Genomic DNA, 20,801 nt, shown 5'->3' on the forward strand with positions numbered 1-20,801 from the left:
ACTTTTTCAGGATATCTTAGAACATCGCATTTAGGAACTAACTTTTCGCATTTCTCCCTTTAACGTCACTTTTTTCGCACTTGCGAGTTTCCCCCCGGGATATAAGATACATCGCGACGAAATTTTCAAGTCCGTACTTGGCCTGAATGATGTACGTCGTTTCCCAGTATTGTTTACGACTTTTGCAACACGTTGCACATAAAGGGAATATATATGTATATATCTCACTCTTATTCTAGTGACACACCTATCCTCCGTGAATAAAGCTCTAAAGCAATGACAGCATGAATTCAGTTATTCACAAAACTCGCAGATGTGCACCATTATTCTCCTTTCGCAGAGAATTCACTCTCGCGTCGAACCTACACCTAGTGAGAGAAACCAGAGATATGTATCTGTTTCACTTTTGTCGCTTTAATATGTATTTTTTTCGAAATAAATTTCAATTTGGATTTTATGGAATATTTCACAGATTCAATATAAAATACATACATATAAATACGCTTTTGCTAAGAGAATAATGAAAAAGAAAGATACGCAAATGTACAGTACGCTGGTTTGAAATTACATTAAATCTGAAAGAATTTAATTGTTCAAATGCTCGTTACTTAATTAAAGAGTTACGAGTGCACACGTTTAATTAGTATACATCATACGGTAAGAAAAAAAATGCAACAGATGGCACATTTAGATAAAAACATTGTTTTCGTCGCATTAATACATACACACATACGTAAAGGAAACTCACGTGTGTACGATCGTATATTTACACGTGGATATTTAAAGACCCACGGAATGTTTACCACGAATTTGCAATTTTCCCTTTCTTTTCTCACACAATGCGGTTTGAAAGTTTAATATATTTCATAAGAAATTTTTTTTCTTTCTTATACCGCGGTATAGTGTATATATACGTTAGGTTGTGCGATATTGAATGCATAATCGATTCCAAGCAGCGGACCAGCGGTGAAAAATAGACGCTAACTTCCCCTTTTTTCCCTCCTTACGAGGAAGTTAATATATAAGTTTTTTTTCCCTTCCCCTCTTCATATGACGTCTTTATTAAAGAGCTACGTCCAACTTGTCAGGCGTCAGCCTAGTTTTCCGAGCAGCTGTGCCGATATAAAATTCAAAACCTCCGCGACGCGTGACTCGAGCTTCTTAAACTCGTGCACCACTTTTTTTACGTCACTAACGCCGCGAAATGTAGATCGAATCAACCATAAAGTCGTGATAAACGTGCAACAGATAAAACTATAAATACGATACTGAACGTACAGAACGTGTAAGAACAGTGCAGAGAGTTATATTATATCTTATAAGATAATTGCATTTTTCTGTAACTTATATAACCCCTGGAATCTTTGTTGGCTTCATTTCATGCTTATTTTTAATATAAATTATATAATATACAAATTTTATTTCAATCTGTTATATGGAGATCTGTATAATGGAGACGAGGAATATCAACTTTGCCAAACGCAGAAGTAACTTGCATTATTAATTCAACTTTTGTTATATAAAAAATGGACAAGCGTTATCATTATTATATGTACATGGGTGGAAAATAATGAACAAGTATCACTATTATTAACGTAGAGATTGAGAGAGGAGATTAAACTAAACTCTCTAAAATATTTAGCGCAATCCGCATCTAAGCTGCATACAGAGTTTCGTGTTTATATTCGGGATACATATTCCCTAAACTAGAATTTCACCGACGTCCCTTCCATTCCCCTCACACGAGGAGAGATATTCCTCCCTGTAATTCTTCATGCTTTCCAATCATGCTTCCTAGCACTTTTTAGTACACTTACGAGACGATTCAGTAAAAAAAATCTGAACAAGAAGAAAGGGGGAGAGAAACCGCAGCTCTATTTTTCTCTTCGAAACAAAAGCTCGTATAGCGCTTTTCTACGAGTGAAACAAAATGTGAGGCGAAAATAAAAAAATGACGACGAAAAAAATGTAAAAAAAATGTACACCCCAATCTGTCGGTGCCGACGAGAAATAATGAATATGTACGCTGAAACGTTAATGAAAATACATTTTTCAATTAAGCCCGCCGCCTATCAGGGGGGTTTTCGTCAAAACTCGCTTTCGCGCCATATCGCGCTCTGAATTTCTGTTTTATATCGGACTGGGCAGCCCCTGCATTCATATAATGAACGTTAAATTGAAGAGAATTTCTGCAAATTATGATTTTATAACGATAGTGTGTCTGGCTGATTTTCAAACCGCCTATCGAGACAAAACCCCCTTTTGCCAGATCGAATTACCAGAGAGCGATTACCATTAACGTTCTTTCGAAACAAATTTTCGAAAAAAGCGCGAATTTTAATTTAACGATTACGAATTTTGATTTGCGATGCGAATTTATTCACGCAGATATAGAATTACAAAACGACGAATTTACGCGGAGAAATAAAATTGTGCGTAAACAAAAATAATATCTCTTCATCAATTTTCTGCTGAAAGGTAAATGTTTTATTAAAAAAAACTTTGTTTAAAAATTTCTAACTAAAATGCAATATATATGCAATGCGTATCTCTGAAACATCTCTTGTTTATCAAAACGCGAACGTTTATATTCAATAATGATCCATCAACACCCATCGTATTGTTGAAACTGCCTTTAGAAGAGCTATATATTCGTATATATAGTGAAACTTTTAGAACAAAAGAGAACTTTCCGAGCCTCGTGTATCGGCTATCGACGACGACGAAGACGAGCTTTCCGAAACATCGCTTCTCTTCGTCGTCTGAATCGAATAACTGTGGGTGAACTTCGTTGGGAAAACCGTGCCGGTCGTGGCAGTCGATTTCCTCCGCCATAATGACATGCTCCGTTCATTTTCTCTTTTTTTTTTTTCTCCTTCCGTCAAGACAACAGAGATTGATGCGCCAGAAACCAGGCATTTTATAAACGTTCCCCGAGCTACGGACGAGAAGACTCTTATCGACTCGTCATTTTTAGCCACTTTAATCCGTCGAGCGTGACGTACTTAGACTTGGTCAACTTACTAACGTCCGCTTAAAACTTTATCAGCTCCGGCAGACGGCGACTTAGCACGAGGAAGCATAACTATGAGGGATGTACTAGTATATCTGCGATGTAAACCGATATATTTACAATATTAATATATCCGCGCGTCGGTGTTCTTTTTTTTTATTTATTTAGCAAAACGAAATAATGGAATAATAACAAAATTGCCGATTGCAATATTTTCGTTTAACGAATATTTAATCCAAGCGGAAAGAGAACCTGCCAATAAACAGCATTTACAAACATGTGTGTTACATACGTGTTTAAAGAGCTCAAAGGCAAAAGCGAGATAATTTAGTTTGTCTTTTGCAAATGTTAATTATTTAATGACCGTCGTTACATGTACGATTATAGAATTATTGAATATTGAAAATTCAAGAGCTCTCGCGTATGTATATATTTATATCGAACACGTCAATGATATATAAATAAAATTCTCCGTCTAAACAAAATTCTCCATCTCTCTTTCCTATCTCCGCAAATTCGATTTATTTAATCGTCATTGAAGTATAAAACCTGTCGAAGATTAAAAAGGTTACGGCAAATTCGATTGCCTCTCATCGCGAATTTTCGCCAAAAACCAGACTTCGTATTTTTATCCGAAGAATATGTCATCGTTAAAATTTCTCCCGATGATGAAACACTATATATGCACAATCGTAAAGCGCAAAGAAAATAAAAATATGTAGATGGAAATTATATATCGAACTCGACGACGTGGTTGCTTGATTATTATCAACTTTAATTTACTCGTAATTATATAACGCTGAAAAGAAACACACTGCTCGCTAGCAGGTCCCTCGTTTCATAAATTAAGAAAAAAATTAAAAGCGACGAAAGTTTACAAAAATGCTTCATAATTTCAAATTTCATTTAAAGAGACAAAAATATATGTGTGTGCGCCGCTTCTACACACAAATACATATTTTTTGCATACGTTTACATTTTATAAAAAAATGTTTAGCAGAGTCCAATTATTTCATCCCGCGGTATGTTTTTTTAAAGTAAAGACGGAAATAAAATAATAAAGATGTCACCCCTGCGACTCCACGCAAGGAGAAAATATTATATTTTCGAGATAGTATTAAAGAGGGGAGAGAGAACAAGGTGCTGTTTCTGCGAGACATTTTTACTTAATGCGAACGGAATTGGTGCAGAACGAAGAGGTTTAAATTCAACGAAACACATTTCCTGCGCTATATAGTGTCCACTGGCGAATAAAGAAAACGTAGCATCAATTCCCACTTAAATCCCACTTGATCCCAGCGTCTTAATCCTAACAGCGACGCTAATAAACGCCTCGATAAGTAGACATTCACTCCTTTAGCGAACGAGCGACGCGAAAGTTTTATAAACGACCGCTCTTTTAGATCTCTTTACGTACCTTTTTACGACAAAGAGAGAAAGAGAAGAGTTATGTGATGAAAGAAAGGGAAAAAAAGTGTCACTCGTGTGCGCAATCCAGTCCCTTCTTCGGGATCCAACATCTTCGATTCAGCCGAACCACGTGGATCCGTCACGCAAGTGGGTCATCGTTTCTCGCTTTCATTGTCTCGCGATATTATTGGACGGGCGTACCTATATCGACCGACTTTGGAGTTTCGAAACGGCAAATAGGAAATTAACAGGCCGCCGCATGGATGAGCGCGCGCGAGCCCAAATTAGATAATGAAGCGTCCCGCCACGCGCGACTGTTACTCTTCTCTCTGATTAGATTACTCAAAACCGAACCGCGATTGAATCCACGTCTCCCGCTAATTGAATCCGAGCACCCGGCCGGGGGGAGTAAGTTATAATCGGATCCTCCGGAGCGCGCGCGGGTTATGCAACGGACGGGTGAATCACTATGCAATCAAGGCAAAGGTATACACGCGGATGTTGAATCCGGGCGAAACAAAAAAAAAGTGAACAGAAAATTCCCATCCCGACTTTTCGCGAATATTCGCGTTGTCATCATCGTTAGAATTCATCGCCGAAACATTTCGACCTCTGTGGGTCGGTTTAACCCTTCTGTCAATGAACCGGGAACCCCCGAGCAATTTTCGAGCGACTTTAATGTCGAAAATGTATCGGAACTTTTCTCCGCGCGGAAACCAAAGTACAAAGGACCTTTGTATATTCGGAAACCTCTCTTGAAATATAACGAAAAAGAATGTTCGATGCCCATGTACTTTAAATCGATTTTATTCAATTTATTTAATTTTACCTTTTATTATCTCAATAATAGTAATAATACACTTATTTTTTCTTCATTTAACTGGGTCCTCTAATCCATTAGGTTTTAACAGAAATTTAAATAAAATCCCTTTTCATATTTATTTCACCTCAAAAGATATTTATGGATTTATAATTTTTTTCTTAATTTTTTCTCTTATTAATCTTGAAATCCCTTATATTTTTGCTGATCCTGATAATTTTCTGCCAGCAAATCCCATAGTTACTCCAATCCATATCCAACCAGAATGATATTTTTTATTTGCTTGTGCAATTCTACGATCAATCCCTAATAAACTAGAAGGGGTCATCGCATTACTTTCATCAATTATTATTTTATATTTCTTACCTTTAATTTCTATAAAATTTAATTCAATATCATTTTATCCATTTAAACAATATATATTCTGAATCTTCTTAAATACTTTTACTCTTCTAACTTGAGCAGGCTCCCAACCAATTGAATCTCCTTACATTCTTATTAGACAATTATTATCTTCCTGTTATTTTATTAATTTTATTCTTTCATTATTTTTATAAAAATTTGAGATTTAATATTTAAAAATCTAAATTTCTAATTTTTTACATAAAACGGAATTTGTACATAGGTATCGAGAGGCTGCGCTGTAAAGAAATTGTCGCGGTGCAATAAATGTGTCGAAAACATGCAGTTGAGATCTAGATACCTGTACGTTGATGGAAAGATGAATCAAATTATCCACTGACAGAAGGATTAAGTTTACACATATTTATCTCGAGTTAATACGAGGTGAATTGTACGCTTAATTAAAATATGACGTAACGCTATCAATTGTAAAGTTCTTCACTCGACTGTTTATCCCGAAAACAGGGTAAATTGGAAGTCAAACCAGCGTTCAACAAACATGTCGCGTCGCTCGGATATTCATCCCGTTCGACGGACAACTGCATTCGATAACAATCGGAACATTATAATGCATTTAATTAAGCAAATCTACGAAACGGCAGTCTCTAATTATTACAGGTGATGTAACGTGACCGCTCCATGTCCCGCTAAAGCCCGATATCAAATTACGCGGAAGTGACACGCGTATATACGTATATATACGCACGCACGCATCCCAAACTAACTTTTGTACATGGAATATGCACAGCAAAGACACACACACGATGCAATTATGGAGAGGCGAGTGAAAACGGAATGACGTAGGTCGGCGAGCAATAATATTCTCTTCGGAACTGACAAGTTCCGATCATTTTCCCATCTATTTGAGTGCGCTCGGTCGTTCATTTACTTACGCAAATACTCTATAAGTAAGGCGAGGCCGCGAGGAGGAATATTAGACGTCCCATAATATATTGGCGCTTAATGAAAGAGATCGGAGGAGTGTCCAATTTAACCGGGAAACTGTCAAATTAGGCGGATCCCAGATTTTATTACGAGCTTTATTAAACGATATCGCGCGCGAACGATAATAATAAAAAAATATACGAACTTTTCTCTCTCCCGCAAAGAGCTTTACCTCGCCTCCTTATTTAAAAATTCCGTCATAGATTTCGAATCGATTTTCCTTCTCCCTTAACGAAAAAGCATGGAAAGAAGCCTCGCGCGCATCCCGTGAGTTTTCAATTTTCAATATAAAGTATCACTTTAGAAGTCTTTTGTCTCGAAAAGTAATCTCGGGAAAATCGGATTCTTCCTCTAAGATTCTGGCTTCTTCTCTTTCAATCTTTTTCTTTTCTTCCTCTGTTTAGAATAAAATAATGAAAGGGAAACAGATAATATCCGTTTTACTTCATTTCCATCTCGCCGAGCTGCGTTATTATAATTTAATTTATACCGACCATCCGTTATTAAGCTAGATTTATGTTAGACGATGAAATTCTCGGGGGGACGCGACGTCGCGATCGATACGAGAGAACCTTCTCCTATATGGATATAATCGACCTCGTCGATGATAAGATTTATCGCGAGCCACTGAGCGTCGCGATTCCACTCGACTCGAAAGCAACGGTTAAACGGATTTTAAGAGACACGGCTAGTAAAGTAAGTAGTTATTCCGGATTTTCAAGCAACAATCGTCCGTATCATTAGCCTCGCTTTACTGCTGCCTCTACAAAGGCTGTAAAACGTCTGTTGACGCAAAGAAGGAGCGAAGTAAAGTGGACGAACGCTCGTACGAGTTATAAAACCGATTGTACAGAGTGGGAAAATATATTTCGAAGTATATAGACACACACACATCATGAATGATGACGGCGTGACGCTTGAAAATAGAAAACGTTCGAGTGCATTTTATAGCGGCATTTTTGACCGAACCCTTAACAAGGGTACGTTCAAAAAATTAAACTGTTGCACCGAAAAAATTCTCAAAATAGGATAACTGTATATGCACTATAAAATCCTTTTTAACGCGGATATTCTTAAATTTGTTATAACATCTTTTAAACTAAAAATATATCCTTTGTTGATAATAAACGGTCGTATATTTTTTATGTGTTTATTTGTGACGTTATATGGTCATATTGTTGCAGGAACATATATGGTTACAGTGTTGCAATTTGCAGTACAGTTTGTCACTGAATGTTTTTAGTTTATTAGAGGAATGGATAAAGTTAATAAGTGGCTCGAAAAAGGAAGACTTAAGAAAAGTGTTCACGAGTAAGAAATATGTAACATAATTTAATTTATAGCAAGTATTTTTGTATCGCCAGTGAAGAATAAAATTAGGAATAACTGTAGACGACCTAACTGGCTTAATTGATTTTATTAATTCGATGTCATATAAAAATGACATCGAATTAATAAAAATCAATTAAGCCAGTTGGGTCGTCTACAGTTATTCCTAATAATTTAATTTAATCGTTCAGGTCTCGTGCTCGGTCTGTATGTGCTGTGCTTTCTTTATGGTCTTTCTTTGCCTGTATGCTGTAAAATAATTTTTATCGTTGCAAAAATAAATCTCATTTCATCTATACATTTTTATAAATTAAGAATATCTGATATAATTAATCTTTGGAGGATTCGTTTTAAAGTAAGAAGATCCTTCTATGACGCCTTTTTTAAAACAGGGTATTCCAAAAATACGTGGAAAATTCATAAAATAAGACTACAATTTTTTCAGTGTGCGCTCTTCGATAGGTCGAAGTATAAAGCTATATAACGTTATATAAATGACAATATAGATCATACGTACGTCGCCGTAGGGCCCGTCAAAATATTTGGAATTACATTCGACGTATGATTGACATATAACATATAGAGTAGAAAGTCCGTTCGAACGTTTTAATGGCTACAAAAAGGCGCGATATGTATATAACTTATAACTGACAGTTAATTTGAATATTCAAATAAAATGAATCGGGTATTCAAATATAGAGAATGAGAAGGAGAGATAGAGATAGAGAGAAAGAGAAATGTGATCTCTCTGCTCTTGTGTACTTGTGTGGATATAGTATATGTATATGTGTGTAATATCGTAATTTTACATAATTCCAATGAAGCTTTAAGTGATCAATTTTCTAAAATCACTGAAAATTTAAAAACTTCACGAAGAAAAGTTTTCTAAAATTTAATCTCTTCGGTTCGAGATTAAGAAATCTTAAAAAACTATTGGCAATTTTTAAAGAAAAACAACCGATACACATTCGTGGAAAGGAAAGAAGATACAACTTCTGCCTCGTAAATTTAATGTGTAAAGTATAAATAAGTATAAAGTGTATTTAACGTAGAAAGTATAAATAAGTACACAAAGTATTAATGTATAAAATATATAATGGAGGCAGGTGGGATGGTAGAACCGGAGATGCACAAATGGAAATGGAAAGCCATACTGGGAATTACATATGTATGTATGTACAAATTATTGTGCTAGTTCACGTACAACCGTACATTCGTAAACAAATAGTATACATATGTATTATAATAGTATATACATATATATATATTTTATATATGTATGTGTGGGTGTATAAGTCAATAAAAAACAGCTACTAAAACGTCAGCGCATTTCTATACGTCTTCCTTCAGTCGAATACGATCAAAAGATCGCTTTGACCGAGAGAGAGAGAGAGAGAGAGAGAGAGAAACGGCTTTAAACGTCTTGTCTATAGATGAAGCGATATTTCGTTCCCAGAGTCTTTGACCACATCGATCAGAGCATTTCGAAAATTTCGCGTCGCTTAAGAAGATTTTCCATTTAACTATCTGCGTCTATCCAACTTGGATATTAACTTAATCGGGTTGTTGCGACATTAAAAATGAATCAACTGCCGCGCAGCCATGTTTATACATCGAGGATACATCAAACAAGTCTTTGATATTTTGCTGTAAATTTATTTTTTTTTCCCCAAATATCGCATACTTTTTATCACTTTTCTGCTTCCCCCTATATAACTAATAATTTTTCAATTTAATCAAACTTACTGCACAGCTTCCTCGAAAACCGTTCGTCCATTTTATCTTAGACTTTAGCAATCAAATTCTCAAAGATAAACATATATATACAATAAAATCTATAACAAGGATCAGGAAATAAAACGTGACGCCGAATTCGAGAATTTCGCTGAACGCGAATTTATTTCGAGAACTATATAATATACGTGCTCAGTGATCCTAGATAACGCACGTACTAATTAAAGGGGCTCCAAATGACAAAACGCTATTAAAGCGATTTTCGGTTGAATAAATTCTGCGTCCCTTTAAACTAGTGCAATATTGCCTCGTGCGACCAGATCGAAAGAATAAGGTATTGTTAGGCAATATATTTTTTTTCTCGTACATCGCTTCACCAATAAGCCGTGCACTCGTGCTATTTACAAGTTCACCCCCGCTCGTAATACTTAAAAGTTGCATGTGTATGTATGTGTGTGTTTTATATACGAGAGCGCGGATATATTAGAAAGTTATTAAATATATAGCAAAGAGCTTGCTCTTTGTGCAAGTAACTTTCCGGGTTTTAATCAATAAACCTATCAACCGCTCACAGCACAGTTTTTACTTCCTTTCGATGTCATAATAATTAAAATAACCACACAGTGACGTAATTCAACGCGCGCGCGCGCGCGCAAACATGTACAGACACCTATGAGAAACATAATCTCGGGAAAACAAAAAAAATCAATGAGGTAACCTTTACGTATATCGACACAATACCCCTTTCCGCCCTCTCCTTCTCAACTCCTTCTCTCCAACCATCTTTAATGACGCTCGAACGGAAACGCACGCGTGTGTTATGCACGCGTGCATAATCGCGTGCATATTTACGAGGGTGGCGGTAGAGAGAAGGAACGCACGTTTCTCAGAAATGTGGCGCCTATCGTCGGAGCAAAGTATACGTCTACTCGTGTCTCCTCGAGGGGATATATGTAGTTATAGGAGACGGCGAAATTAAAAAGCTCAAACGACAGGAGGAGAGAGAGGGATGAGCACGCGAGAAAGAGCACGAAAATTAAACGCACGAGCATCAGTGGGTGGACACTCTTATATTAGATCGGACGCGGCGATGTCGCATATAAAAATAACGATGCTTCGATGACATTATAGCTTGAGCGCTCTCGTAAAGGAAAAGATGAGACCCGGCTGATCGCGTAATCGGGCTTGCGAGAAGGCGCAAGCGGGAGGATTATATAAAACTAAGCCAAGTCTCTTCTCCCGTCGCGAGGGAGAGATCAATGGAAGGTAAACGGAAACGCATATCGAGCCGACCGAGAGTATCACAATGCGGCCACGTCACCACGATGCGCGTCCCACGCGAACGATCTTGTTTTATCCATCCGTATAGACGGGGAAAGGCGCGCTATTATCCTCACAAGTCGCGTTTACCTTCGTGCTGCAGCGTGCTTCTTTCATTTAGCACTGCAAAAAAATTGTACGCTCCTTTTAAGAATTTCTCAAGTATTTCTCGAGCACCCTAACCCTGATGTTTTAAAATTAAAAGGCAGCAAATCTCTCGCCTTAAAAGAGGAATTCTTTAAAAATTAATAGTATCAGATATTCCCCTAATTTATAAAAAAAAATACATTTTTACAGCACACAGGCAAAGAAGAACCATAAAGATATAGATAACGTATGGACAAACATGAGAGATTTGAACGATTAAATTAAATTATTATACATTTCTTATTCGTGAATATGTCTCTCAAGTCCCTTTTTCGAGCTTATTAACTTCATCTATTTATTCTAATAAACTAAAACCATTCAGTGACAAATACTGCGCTGCACTGCAAATTGAAACACTATATAACCATATAACGTTAACTGAACGATCCACATAAAAAAAATATGACATTTTTAATAACAAGGAATATTTTCTTAGTTTTAGAGGATGCTTTAGAAACATTCAAGAATATCTGTTAAAAAAGATTTCATAGTATATGTACAGTCCTCTTTGGAGAATAGAATTTTTTTCGTGAGGTGGACTTGAAGAGAATCACGACGGGAGGACGAAATTAACACTTGTATCGCAATTCTCGGACGGGCAGTAGTCGCGGATACACTTTCACGAGTAGCCGGGCATAAAAAGCGATATTGCATAAAGGACGACGAGTCCTGTCGAGGCACGGTCAAGTGGCAAACGTTGCGTTTCTGTTAAAATGTATTTAACGGAGCGAAGGAACTCTCTTCCAGGAAGAATCTCCTTCGAACGACTTCTTTGCCGCCGTCGCTTTTATTCCCGGAAAGGAGAAAACGCGATTCTACCTGTATCTACATATTGCATCCTTGCGAAAGATGCGCTTCTAGGACGGAAACGTCGCTTCTCGCTTCCTAAACGCTTTCGCGCTCTCCTCTATATCGGAATGATGGCGTCGAAATGATATTTCGCATGACGATGATGTTTAAAAGAGCGAGAACTTTACGAGACTCAAATGTAATCATCGAATTGATTTTATTCGCGCGACCGGTAATTAGTAATTACCGGAATTTTTGATCGGATTACGTTTCCATTAACTTTTATATCATTTGATACGATGAATTTGACTTTGATTTTAATCGAGTCTCGAATAAAATCGTTACGATAAGATGACGTAAGGTAACATTGCGAAGATCATTCAATTACAAAAAATTATAGGGGTACAAGTATATAATTTCTTCGTGATTATTTTAATGCAAATAATTCAAACACTGAGTTATGAAGATATTTATTGGTTTTTCGCGGGTTTCCATCGACAGAAAATGTTCTCTCGCGCCTTCTTCTACCTAAGAAGAGATCGCGTTCTGCTTCAAGTAAGAAAAGTATAACTGCTGTGTAAAATCAACTGTTAAAAAGTAGGGGTTGGTATTTTATTATGTAACAGAGTCCAATTTACGATGCGCTCGATCCGTAAAAAAGTTTCGACCATCAAGACACAACTTGAAACTCCGCCCACGATACATACGACTTTTCCTCAGAGATGAGAAACAATGCAAGAATAACAAAAGCATGTATGCTTTGAGAACAGAGGAAAATGTCAACTCGCGTAAACACAATAATGGCGGATCCGATCGGTGTAGTATATGTAATGTTACATCGCCGACGCCCGCGCGTCGTTCATTCATTTTGCTTTTTCTTTCGTACCTGCTGAAATCGCAGTAATGATTTTCCGGCTGGGATAACCCGCGATTGCGCATTTTTATATAGACGAAAAGAGAAAGAGAAACGGCGACGAAAGAGAAAGCCGGGGCTGACGAGAGAGAGACGTTCTTTTCATCCTCGAAAGTTATCGTGCATCTTGTAACTTTTACAAGTACATCATCAAAGAGATGCGTGTCTTTGAGAAGGATCGCGGTTGAATATCAATCAAAACAGTCGCTTTCTAACGTCGAATCTCAAAGCGCAAGCTTATTCGAGCGACAAATTAATTCTAAAGCACATTGTGAATTAATTCAGATAATAATATAAGTAATAATTTGATATAATAAGATGATAACATTGTAATTTCGAAAAACAATCTTGCAATTCGAATCCATGTTAATGTGAACTCTTTCACTCAAAATAAATGAGAGATGCGTGTCTTTGAGAAGGATCGCGGTTGAATATCAATCAAAACAGTCGTTTTCTAACGTCGAATCTCAAAGCGCAAGCTTATTCGAGCGACAAATTAATTCTAAAGCACATTGTGAATTAATTCAGATAATAATATAAGTAATAATTTGATATAATAAGATGATAGCATTGTAATTTCGAAAAACAATCTTGCAATTCGAATCCATGTTAATGTGAACTCTTTCACTCAAAATAAATGAGAGATGCGTGTCTTTGAGAAGGATCGCGGTTGAATATCAATCAAAACAGTCGTTTTCTAACGTCGAATCTCAAAGCGCAAGCTTATTCGAGCGACAAATTAATTCTAAAGCACATTGTGAATTAATTCAGATAATAATATAAGTAATAATTTGATATGATAAGATGATAACATTGTAATTTCGAAAAACAATCTTGCAATTCGAATCCATGTTAATGTGAACTCTTTCACTCAAAATAAATGTAATCCCAGGAACATATGATTAAGCTATAAACATCCCGCAGGATACCCTGTGTATATCATGGCGCGGTAACCGTGAACATGATTATTCTCGTAATGAAATTTTCTGCGGAATAAAGCGGATGTTTCTCTCGATATAATTATTAGTTGCGAAAAAAAAAAAAAAAACAATTCACAACGTCGTTAGCGAAAAAGTGCCTCTCGCGGCGCAACGTTAGCGAAAATTATTGCCGTTAATAATATCGTTAGACGCGGCATCGGGAAAAGTTTAATGCTGTAAAAGTTCTCCCTTGTAAAAGCGAAACAACGAGAGGACGAGCGAAGCAACGACGAGGCGCGATTACGCCTCGTAGCTTTATTCGAATGAGAAAATGGAATTTCAAACGAGAGAACCCAGCTCGCGAAACTATACGGGCGCGTTTTCAGCACTTCGGGTGCTGAAAACGGAAGACTTACAAGCTTTTCCCCGTAAGATAAAACGCGGACTCGCGCCTGCATTATACACAATGCTCGGTAAACATCGCCGGTTCTCTCAATACTCTACTTAATTCTTTCATTGTGTAGCATTTCCGGTACGCAAATTAATGTATATTCGCGCGCAAAAGGCATTTTACACTTCGCTCTTTCTCTCTCTATCTCTGGGCGATAAATTTTAAGGACTTGTTGAATAAAATAAACTACGAAAAAATAATGAAACACTAAAGAAAAGTCAAGATAGATCTTCTATAAATTGACATTTATATATCTTTATTTTTCAGCGATTAAGAATTGCATCTTGAATCAAAATTAATATATGAACTTGTGTTTAATCGTCAGAAGTCCGCAATTTGCATATCATAGATTGCTCGTTTATATGCTAAATCGGTATGAAAAGTTCTCAAAGTTTAAAAGTGTTTTTCTTCCTCGAGTTTAATAATAATCAAAATAGCGAAATGTATTTGTAAATGTACATGTGTGTGCTGTGTAATATCGTATTTTTTTCGATAATATTATGATATTCTATTTATATTTGTTTGTTTGTCACGTTCGTTTCTAAATTTATTATATCTTTATATTGTTGTTTTTTAATCATGTTTCTGTATTTTTTTAACGAATATGCTATATCAATTTTCTGTCAAGCTTTTTAAAAAGCCATTTGTTCAAGAAACAATATTATTAAATCTCTAATAAATATTTGTGGGTGCAAAAATTGTTATTTCGAACCGTCAGCTGGAGAATATAAAATAAAGCGATATGTTGGTTGCGATATTTCTCTATCAATAATAAACTATAGAGGATAAACTGTAATAATGTGTTCGTCGTTAGAACGAGAACTGATCGAAGCATTATCGGCAAATTTTAATTAATTACGTATATCGACTAAATATATAAAATTCCGTAATGTGTCTCTTCTCGCAATCAATTTTCCTCGACAAGAATACAACATCGACGAAGCTGTAAACTCCTTCCTAAGTAAGTTTACAAGCATCTGTCTTATAAATTCGACGCTTATAAATCTCGAGTTTAAATTAAGCTCGGGAATCAAATATAATCTCTACATTTATTCACGTCCAAGATTTCTCTCTCAATATATGTCCACCTGGGTTAATTATCTCGCAATTTACAGGCGTACCAACCCCAACATGACGATATCGGCCCCTAACTGTTTTACTTTCGATCGTAAAGTTTACGCCGATTGAGCGAACGATCTGCAATGGATGCCACGACTGATTAATTATGCACCCTATTATGCCGAAGGAACATGAAAGGGTTATTTCTTTTTCCGCAGACTCGCGCGAAAGTTGGTCGTTAATTATACCCGAAACTTTAATCATTTCGTTACGACGATGTGAAATACCGATGAATAGCGAGCGAACAACTTCCAGGCAGAGAGAGTTTTCAACTGACCTATTGTTATTATTATTATTATTATACGCACGTATATATACATATATATATATATATATATATATATATATATATATATAACTGCGTACGTATAATAACGTATACTTATTACATTTACCCGGCAAGAGCAATTGGATTATTTACACCAATTATTGGCTTTACATGAATTGCTACTCAAAATGTTAAAGCTTGATGATAATAAAACTCAAATGTTTCGATGCGTCGTAATATATAAATTAAAATGCGGCGACATCAACGTGTGCAATTTAACGTATTGCACTTGCGATCTGTCTGAATATTATTTTATATAAATCTTTGTATTTTTTTTTTTTATTACTCAATTCTTTTATTGGTCTATTTTTCGCAAAAATATTCGAATCAGGAGCAAAGACGCTTCTCCGTGTTTTTTTGCGTATAAAACTTATTTCAAGCTTCGAAACTTTTATATCGCGTATAGAACGAAAGAAACTTGCACATTTCTAAAGAATTAAGACTGTCTATTATAAGAGAAATTGTTTTTCGCGCGACAAAATGAACTTTTAATACAAATAATTATATATTAAAGGAATTGCAATTATAGACATTTCATGACTTTCATGAGAGATTCCCAAAGATACTTTAATCTATTTAATGGATATAGAAATATATACATATTTATATAATTTTTATAGATATAGATGTAATATATTCAGAAGTACGTAAAAAACAAACACGTTAAAGTACATTAAAAATCCAAAAGAGAGTTGATATATTCATATCATAAGCAAACAAACCTAATCTAAACAGTTTTATTCAGAATCCCTGGGTTAAAATTTTCCTCCTATTTTCAACCCTCCATTTTCTCACGTTTATGGATTCTAGAGGATTTTGAGGATTTAATTTATATAGGAATTTATCTCGTATTTCGTACTCCTCAGACAATCAGTAAACGAACAATTTTACATTTGGAGATTTAAGAGAGAAGAGAGTTTTCGACAAAATTATATATATATATATATATATATATATATATATATATATATATATTAAATTGCTCGATGCATCCAATTAGACGTCGGATTGAAAATTGAGATGGAAAATAAGGAGAAATATCGCGAGAAGGCCCAATTTGTCGTTCAGGCGAACGTCGTATGAAATTCATTATGAAACATCGTCTCTCGGCTCCACCAGGAGAGTCGTTAATCCTCCCGACGTCCTTAAAGTAATAATTAACTCGAAGATGTACGCGCCATTTCGTCGTTTCTCGCCCGGCCGCTTACTTATTAACCACCCTCATTAATCTCGCGCGCGATGATGGCGGGTAAGAGGATGTATCGTGACTTTCATTAATCGAAACGATGGCGTGCGTTAAAAAACTCGCGTCCGAGGGAGTCTAGCGTGGCTCGCAAGGGCGAGTTTATCGCCGGCCGCCATTTACAGAGCACAGGTAGGTAGGTAGGTAGATGGATACAAGGTAGAGAGAGATATATGTGTAGGGAGAGGTAAGTATAGGGTGGACTCTGTGGAAAATTCTTCGCGGGCGACGATGCGTGCCCAGCGTCGGCGTAGTGAGATTCTCAACGGTGGAACACCCCTGACCCACCTGTTACTATCGGCAGACTATCTGACCACGCGAGAAAGAGAGAGAGAGAGAGGGGGGGAGGGAGAGAAAATCGCGCCGCGCCTCTCGTTTCACCTTTGCGGTCACGGCGGAAAATGCGTGACTGTGGAAAAAATGTATCATTTATAGTAACAGCCCTCTCTCTCTCTTTCTCTCCCTCTTACGTGGCATCTCGTATCTGCCTGACATTCTGAATTTGCATATACTCCTCCCTCACTTCGTGACTTGCGGCCCGTAAAGATGTCCGCATCGTCTTGGATACCAGACAAATCCCCCTATTTTTTTTTATCGTTATTCCAGTTGATACTTCGGTCAAGAATTTTGTAGGAACGAAAATAATCGTAAATTAATATATCGCGTTTCTCAATCCTATAAATATATTGTTTGTTGTCATATTTATTTCAAAGTAATTATATAATTTTTCCTCGAGGTTTCGTGCAAGAATATATCAACCCCTAGCGATATATTGGCCGATCGCTCTCGAGGGGGATCGAGAAAGAATGTACACGAATAAACATGAGAGACGACCTCAACGATTAATCATCGAGAGTGGTGTCGGAGATGAATGAAAAAATCTCTCCCGCCTCTCTCTTTCTCCCTTTCAAGAGAAAGAGAAAGAAAGAGAGAGGAAACGGAACGGGTCTGCGATACCTTCTCGTCACCGATTGCGATCCTCACGGACATGGTGTCACGACGTCGCATCGCGGCTTACGTACACCGATTACGCCGCTCGCACGTCCCGATCGTAATATCGTCGCGATCGTATCGTCCCTCGATCGCGAGCCACGACGGAGGAGGAGCCGACGGCGACGCCAGGCATATCACAAGTGGAACGTGTCCGGCTCGAGTCAGACGCGTCCTGTTGCGCTTGGCAAGTGCGTACGACGCGACGCGACGCGGCAGGCTGGATTCGCTCACTTCGGTCCGACCATAACGGGGTCGCATCACTGACTGAGGGAGGCCTTGCCTCGTGCGGGGACCCGCGTCTCTCCCACCGAGCCAGGATCGACGCGGAGCGACGGAGCTCGGAGATACATTGGCGTCACCTAGCGTCGCCCGATGGAAAGAAATCTCCAACACCCTGTGTCACGAAGGGAGAAAAGCTCCCGGCGAATCGCGAAATCGCGAACCGATGTCTACGAACAGACACACGGATACTATGCAGATGCGAAGTCTCTCTCGAGAAGGGAAAAGAGCGCATTAATGTTTCAACGTAACCGGGAGAGTGATTTTACCGAATCCCGAAACTTGTGTTTCACGAAAGATCCTATTTGGTCTCGCACGAGTAACACACCGCACCCGGAGAAAGACATTAGAAATGCTGCTGGTTTTACACAGATAAACATTGTCACGTATTCTCTGGTTAAATATACATTATATGTACAGTTGGCTTGGCGCAAATTTTAATTTACGAAATTGTGATTACGTAGTAGAAGAGTCATAAGGTTTTCGGATTTAAAATATACTGTAAAAGATTATTTACAATAAAATATTATTTTTAGAGTTATCATTTTTTATATTTACGAGAAAAATTGCTTTGTCAGCTAAAAGATAGATAGAATCGAATTATAATTCGATCTATGATGCGTTCTTTCAGCCGTCTTGTGTTGCACGTATAAGCATTAATATAGTTCTCGTCTATGCACCCTGGATATGTATCGCTTTTCCCGTCAAGCTCGTTTATATCCAGGAAAAGGATACGTATTACCATAAGCGATATATATATTACCGTAAAAGTTTCAAGACACGAGAGACGCAAGATGGGATGTTTCACGCATGAAAATCCAATTGACATCCCGAGTTGAAATTTTATTCCTATTTTCAATCTCAATTTTTTTTTATGTTCATGGATTCTATAGGATTTCGATACGTTTAATTTATATAGGAATTGCGCTCTTTGTGTCTGAAATAAGTGATAAACAAACAATTTCTCATCGAGAGATTTAGAAGAGGATTAATTATAAATAGATTAATAATTATTATTTAATATTATTTTAATATTATTTAATATTATAAAATATATAGATTAATTATCTGACTGCTCAAAGCAAATATTACATTAAATATTGAGATATAAAAAATAGGAGAAAAATTTCGTCTCGGAATTTCAAGGAAAAAACATTCTCGTTCTCGCGTCGTTTTTTCTCTCATTTTTGTAATTGCCATATAAAATATATACAAAAAGAATTCACGACACGTGCTGTAAATGCACTCTTTCTCTCGAAAAGTAAAACACAGTGATGATAAAGATCAAACATCATTTCTACCAGCGCGATTTATATATGTATGCATGTTACCCCAAAATCTCCGAGTGTACTTATAAATATATATCGAAATTTAAATGAAATGTTCTCCGAAACAAAACTCGAGCTCGCGAGCCAAGCAAACCCCGGATGAAAGACAATGATAGGAAAACGGAAACAGCCATCGATATATGTTCGGTAAACAAGGGCGATAAAATTTCTGTATAAATTTACGTATATTTTCTCGAATCACGAGCGTAATTTTTCGTATTCATAACTATTGTATACACGCAAATAACCGGCACAAACATCAATATTAGAATACGTTTGTTTATTTTTTCGCGGCATTTTTACATTTTTGTAATTGCTATATAAAAAAATATGGAAACAACTCACGACACGTGCGACGAATGCACCCTTTCTCTCGAAAGCCCGAAAAAGTAAAATAGTGATATTGATAAAGATGAAACATTTCCATTACGTTCACAGAATTGTATAAACAGAGGTCGAAACAGAGAGAGGGAGAAAAACAAACATTTTATACATTAAAAATAATATATAGATTACAGCGAAAAAATACAAAGACCAACAGATTTCAGGAAAATATTATATAATGTTACAAAGAAAATTTTCACGATGTAACAACTTGTCATCGTTTCTTTTCCTACCACTGTAATCGACAGTCTCCTATATACAGATCAATAAGAGACAAGGGGAATTGCCGTTTTCATTTATCATATCGAAATTCCCAAGGTATTCCGAAGTATGTCAGAAACGCCAGTGGCACATTATTTCCGTTCCTGGTATCGTAATTTTATAAAGCTTGTTGAAAACATCGAGAAGGAAGGAAAAAGATAAAAGTCGCGTTATTGAACTTCAAGGAAGTCATAGTTAAACTTTTCCACGTTTAAAAGGACCGCTCCTTTTGCGCGTTAAAAGGACGAACAATATCGAAGCTAAAAGCTTCTAAAGTGATAGAAATTAATGTCTCTTTTTTATTGTCTTGTAGCTATATCGTCGACGAAGGAGTCGAAAACTAAAATTCAACACTGTAAAGATGAGCCTCGAGAATAAAGTTCAATTTAACAGACTTTATGTATATTTCGTAGATATTTTCGATTTTGTGCTTCTTTTTGAAAGTTTCAAGCGAGTTTTCTCGCGAATTAACGCTACATTTTAATTGCGAAAGTAATCATGATGGGCCATTAAAATGATCGAAAACTAGACGTAACTTGACGTCGTCATCGAAAAATCAGGTGTCATTTATGATTTTCGACAATGGCACCCTATACACGAGTCCCTTCTGCTCAAGGTCGTCCATTATTCCTCGAACAATCGATGAAAGACGTCGGGGTAGGAGTTTCCCTTC

The 20,801-nt window shown here is 36.8% G+C and overlaps 1 protein-coding gene across 8 annotated transcripts in view; it reads right to left on the reverse strand.

Moving 5' to 3' along the window:
- Syt7 (Synaptotagmin 7) overlaps nucleotides 1-20,801 on the reverse strand; it is a 175,693-nt gene that overhangs the window by 32,445 nt on the left and 122,447 nt on the right. For 3 of the 8 annotated variants that reach the window (XM_083050348.1, XM_083050349.1, XM_083050347.1), the window contains exon 1: nucleotides 17,841-18,144. The exons of the other annotated variants lie outside the window; for them this stretch is intronic. The gene's annotated coding sequence lies outside the window, so the exon portion shown is untranslated. Of the gene's footprint in view, nucleotides 1-17,840; nucleotides 18,145-20,801 lie in introns of those variants that run through there. 8 annotated transcript variants of the gene reach the window in all.

Source organism: Prenolepis imparis, unplaced genomic scaffold (genome assembly GCF_030444845.1).
Source record: "Prenolepis imparis isolate NDT839.2.m4 unplaced genomic scaffold, iyPreImpa1.0 SCAF_11, whole genome shotgun sequence".
NCBI lineage: Eukaryota > Metazoa > Arthropoda > Insecta > Hymenoptera > Formicidae > Prenolepis > Prenolepis imparis.